The sequence below is a fragment of the Bombus affinis genome, chromosome 4 (genome assembly GCF_024516045.1).
Source record: "Bombus affinis isolate iyBomAffi1 chromosome 4, iyBomAffi1.2, whole genome shotgun sequence".
Lineage (NCBI taxonomy): Eukaryota > Metazoa > Arthropoda > Insecta > Hymenoptera > Apidae > Bombus > Bombus affinis.
Window position 1 is genome coordinate 1,297,329 of NC_066347.1, and position 6,000 is coordinate 1,303,328.

Below are 6,000 nucleotides of genomic sequence, written 5' to 3' on the forward strand. Positions count from 1 at the left end.
CTTACTGAAAGTACGTAATATATTTTTCTAGAAAAAGAACTAGCTTGTTCCTGTTAAGTTTTATCAAATGTTAAACGGAAATTCGAGATAAGATTACGCTAGATAAAACGAAATTTACACTTGCTTTTATATGTCCTTTTCTTTGAAAAACGCTTGGACATCCCGCTCTAAGAATATTCGCTCGTATAACTGATTTCCGTTTAACTATTTCCTTCTTGAAACTTGACTTTAACCAGTTTACTAATGTCAATTTCCTGTGTATGACATTTATTCTTTCTTCGTCATGAGCGTAGAGTCAATAACATGCGTATAACTATATAGAATTCTGCGCATTAAACAGATGATTAAATTTATTCGTAGAGAGATACAAGTGCGGATTGTAAGAAGCGATTATGGTTACTGAATAGCTAACTACCTGTGCTTAATGAACTACATAAACGAGTCTTCCAATATCATCGAGCCATAAGCGGACGACAAGGAAAGGAGGTTTACAGTTACGCCTTTTGACAGATTCGAGAAAAACCCACGCAATGTTCATTTAAATGCAATCTGACAAAATCATATTACCTGCTGCACGTCTCCTAAGATAACGAATACCACTATGTTTCTATAAAAATTTCGAAGTAACTTCTATAAATTTTGCCAAATATGTTAATGATTTCAGCGAGTTAAGCTTCAGCTGCTTCTCTTTTAAATCTATTCAAGCGCGTGACGTCAGCCACGATCAAAACACGTCCGATTCCAACTAATAACTAACTCCTTTATCCGAATAATTCATAGCACCTACTAAATCGTGTATTCTAAGAATTGAATTCTAACATAGGAAAATCAATAACGACTTAATACTCACCCAAAAAATTCATTAGAGCTCTTAATCATTACAGTATTGAAATAGAGTTTTAACCTCTGACCGTAACCATGATAAAATGTTGAATTGGAAACGAACGAGATGAAAAATTATCCGATAAATTAGTACGATATTAATGTTTCGCATATAGTACAATTTCCTAAAGTGTCTTTAACAAGTTGCTAGTTAGTACGGTATTAAACTATAGTTAAAAATAAACAAGAAAACTGTACGAGAAACTACTACGAAAAAGCACAAGTCTATGGCCACTAAAAATGTAGGTTACATGGTCTTTCAAGTCTTTCAAGTGTCAACTTCTTCAAAATTCGAGCCTAAAAGAGGCTCTTAAAACAGTAACGTTCAAGTCTGACGTCAGTTGAAACTCTCGAACGACGTGGAGCGCTATCACGCATTATCCATTGTTGCGTATGCGCATACTCGAGGCGAGGGCCGCGAGAAAAAGAATCCGGCGGCTCGATCTTCCGGAACGCGAAAAAAACGGGACCGTAACGCACGATCAATATTCATAAACGTTCGCTCGGAAACAAGGGCGGGTTGGTCGAAGGAGGCGGAGGAGGAGGAGCAGGAGGAGAAAGAAGAGGATAGAAAGAGGATCGCAGCGAAGAGAGTCCAATTAAGGCACCAGGAAGAGGGAGATTTCTCTCAGCGGAGAGTTAACGCGAACCTAGCATACGCGTGTAAACGGCGTCCTCTACGTATGTATTTAGATCGTGGCGAGTCTAACCTAGGCCCCCAGTCCAGATTTATTATCCCGCGGGACGTAGGCAGATCGCCCACCACTACCACCAGACTAGCTTCCCACGCATCCCTCATTCGCCGATATCTACTTAGTCTCATCGGAGGTTGCTTTACCGAGGTTTGCTTCGCTAGAGATCAACCTATTCCAGTACTGAGACATCGTAGACTTCGCGACTACGGTGATGTCGTATCAACCTGTTAACCTTGTTGCGTTCTTTCGGTCATTTTCGACGAAATTCGCTTTTCCTATCCTTAGAAAATTTCGTACAATTAAAGGGAAATATGAAAGAATTGTATTTTTGGTTTCTCGGGATCGATCGTATTATACGAAATAGTTCTGAGTCCGCTCTGAACGAGCGAAACGTAACGTTGGCGCAAAAGTACAACGAATAACACGGTTGATCCCCAAAAACGAGAAGTACGACATCTATTAACCATCGTGAAAACTTCAAATCTGTAAAAGAATTCACACTTAGCGCTGTTCGAGAAACCGTATCCTAAATGAATTTCTTTTCGACGTTTCCAGGATTGGAACGAAATTCTTTTTGGATACGGCTTCTATTAGAAAACCTCGAACAGTGTCGTATACTCAGAATAATGTGAAGCGTAAGAATCCACGTCGCAAAAACCTCGAATCTCTTATAAAAGAATCGTTATCGATATGTGCGATTTCTCGTTTCAATTGTTTGCTAATGTTTCTCTTAAGACAACTATCACCCCGTTCGATTTGGATGGCCATATCGTGGGGTAAGAACAGGAAATCATTAAAATCAGCACGGTACTAACGCGTTAACTCATCATTCATATTGCCAATCCCTGGGATATAGTAATTTCTTTATTCGCTGTAAAATCTGGTAGCTATATTTGTCTTTTATTACATACGTCATGGAACATGCTTTTTCCTTGTACGTATGCGTGACATGCTTGATACGCCCAGTAGGAAGAGACATGTAAGTATAACAGAATGACCGATCGAATAGCGGCGCTAACTCAGCAGGTTAACCCACACGATCGACCGATCGCGTCATCTTCTTATATCTTCGATGACGTCACGCGACTATCTCCACAGAAGGTTAAGGACCTCGGAATCGGTTCTAAAGCACCTGAATATATCTGGACGTGCGATTGAATTCGGCGACTTGGTCCCTCGTCTCCCCCAAAACGGAACAACACGCCTACCGATAGAAAACCGCTTCGATAAGAAACAATTTCGTTAAAAGGATACTGATTAAGTATTAAGTAAAACGAGCATTTGAACATTTTTACGTTATTACAAATATATAAAAATCGAACGAACCGCTTCGATCTAATTTAAATAGCCAATCTTAAATTCTTAATACCCTTTTTAAAATGGTTAAGAATTTTATTTCTATCGTCTGTTAATCGTTCGTTACGCATGTACGATCGGGTGATAATAAATTGTGGTGTTTTAAGAACGGATAAAGTTTTAAAGTAAAAATGAAGATTGGATAAGTGTGGTTTCCTAAAAATCGGCAAAATTAAAAAGAGTAGATTGCAGCGAGGAATATTGCAGCAATTTTGTGCAACTGTGTTTGTAGGTGCTTATAATGTCGCAACCTGCTAGCAATGTTGATTACTACGCTGCTCTACATGATCCATCATCATATATGATTATAATGATTATATGTCACCCTGCACAAACAACCCCGTCATCTTTTAATTTCTCGGCATCGACGAACCATATCCTGCTTCCTTACCTATTCGATCACCATTCGAACAATGTTATAAAGTGAAAATACCAGAATAAATTACATTAACTGACCAAAATAACGAAATAATAATATGTAATTTGAGTACGAGACGTCAGTCTCGCTCAACAATTTCATTATTCTTTAATTCTGTGATATTGCGCGTCATTGAATCCGAACAACTTTCAAATCAAATCAATCTATAAAGTCCATAAAATTAAATTGTTATGTAATAAAGCGATTCTTGAAAACGACTCGTCCCTTGAAACAACGTAGACATCCTGTTTGACGAAATGATTTTGATGAAAATTTTGGACAAACGTTATATTATCTTTTTAAAAAATACATAGTTCTCGAGTTAGTTTCACCATCAACCCTTAAAGTTGAATTCCTGTACTCGATCTTAATGCTTCGATTCTCTCGGATATTTTGAATCGGTAAATAGCGCGTTCTAGTCCTCCCGCGATCCTTGGATCTTCTGTGTCCCGATCTCATTGTTTTGGATTCAGAGAAAGAATCTTGACATCTCGAGAAAATTTTCATTGTATGATTCTAATACGTTTCTCTTTATCACGTTTAAGATATTTTTTCACGATGGACAAATGTGATTCACTTTTATGTGAAATCGCACAGAAATACTTTTATGTTTCTTTTTTCAGACAGAAGGCACTCGCCGTACGATACACTGCGCTTACAAACAACCGCCCCAAGGTAAATGTACCATATTGCGTAACAATAACTACAGAACGATGTCCCAATCGAATCTTCACGGATCCACGTTCGGCGAACTTTCCCAGACCAATTAACCGTTCGAAGCGGGTAATGTATTCGCGGAAAAATGTTCGGGGCGACGAAGCCAAGCAACAGCAGGCAGCACACGACGCGTTCGAGCTTCGACTTATCGAGCTGAATCGTGTGGCGTTCGACCGCTGCAGGGATATAAATGCTATGTTACAAGCCGAACGGACGCGATAAAAATTCATTACAAGCGCAAAGTGCTCGCGCGAGCAAGCGATTTACGCCTACGGCGATGCGAGCCCAACGGCAGTCTCCTCGCTGGCAATAATTAGCGCGTGTGACGGAACGATCCGTCATCATTGATAATTATGACGATTATGCGCGGCCAGTGCATCGCGTGCGTTAATGCGACCTGCCGCCGTCTGATCGTTGCGCACGTCTAACTTAATTGCGCTAACCTACGAAACGTCGATTAACGATCGCAATAACCGGACGCCATGACAACCGCCTTAAATCAACTCAACCAACGACCAATACATCGACGGCGATTCCGACCACGACCTGCGATAGCACGGTGTGCACGAGCCTTTATCTACGTTCGCTAATACTTCCTCTCGTTTTTAAAACTCGCTCAGTTACGTTCTTACAATTAGTCGAATTCTAATCGTTTTAATACGACTTTGCGTTTATAGGAAGCAAGTTGTTCGGCTTGAATGAGATTCAACTTAATCTCGCTAGAATCACGTTGTTCTATCGTTGACACATGTCTCAGTCCTGTTACTATTCTCGAATTTATATTCTTCGATATTGCCTTCATTTTAGCAAAGAAGAATTTTTAACGTTTTAAGAAGACGTTTAACGTAAAATATTAAATTTGCTAAACGCACCTGCATTATTTTAGGGATTGGTAAGATGAAAAATGTGGCACCTATAGTTGTCACAAATTTGACAGTTCTACTACGAAACGGTAGATGAAATTGGCAACGAATTAGATATGAATCACTTTGGCGTGTTTGAGGCTGTTAGAATAGATTGCTGTAAAAGATAAAGAAAATTATATAGGATAAAGAAAACCACGTAGGAATGTCTCTCTGGCAACTGAGTAGAGTGCTTAAAAAAGTGTCAGTTTCATTTAGAAAACCAATATCAGTAAACAACTAGAAATTGCATTATCTTATTTAACAACTGCTATTCGTTACAAATAAAAAAATGATTACGAGGTGCGGAATTTCGCTTGAAGCCTGGTAAGATACAATATTTCAAGCCACGCGAAGCAACAAGTTCGTATTAATAAAGCGACTTCGGGCATCTTCGAACCGAGCAACTGAAAATAAAATGGCTTGACAAATGAGCATGATCGTAGTAACTCGAAATAATATTTCAAATGAAATTAAATTGAATTCGAATCGCTCGAATTCAAGCATCTTAACTCATCCGAACGAGGCTTAAACCGTCTATTTCGTGTTCGCCATTTTGCCATAGTGGATGGGCTAGATTATTTAGCCGTGGCCTCGATTTCATATACAAGTAATAAAGATTTAATGGCGGCCTATTTGTATAGTTTATTATTCACTGAACGTATGCTGTGCCGATCGATATTTCATGCGTACGATTTTACGCTGTATACACCGCGGTTGCAACCGTGTTGCACACACCTTTTATCACAGCAGCAACTATGTTTTATCCGCGGATCGAAGACGAGCAGGGCGTTTCTATTCACCGTGTTTACGGCTTATCGTTAAATAATAATTGCCGTCCACTCGTCGAAGATAACGTATTATATCAGCGGTACTGAATACATTAGCGCCATTAATAGCGGATACTTTCAACCGCTCTCCTTCTTCTCCTCTCTTTTCCTTCGTTTCGCTGTTTTTCTTTTTCAATTTTCTTTTTGCTTTCCTTCTTTTAATCGATCGCAGCATCGTTATCTTTGCCAATGTATTAAAC

At 39.2% G+C, this 6,000-nt stretch overlaps 1 long non-coding RNA gene across 1 annotated transcript in view; it reads left to right on the forward strand.

Moving 5' to 3' along the window:
- Positions 1-4,680, forward strand: part of LOC126915486 (uncharacterized) — a 149,132-nt gene extending 144,452 nt beyond the window's left edge. The window contains exon 3 of the long non-coding RNA XR_007710203.1: positions 3,975-4,680. This is a non-coding gene — a long non-coding RNA (uncharacterized LOC126915486). The remainder of the gene's footprint in view (positions 1-3,974) is intronic.
- Positions 4,681-6,000: the final 1,320 nt, after the last annotated feature.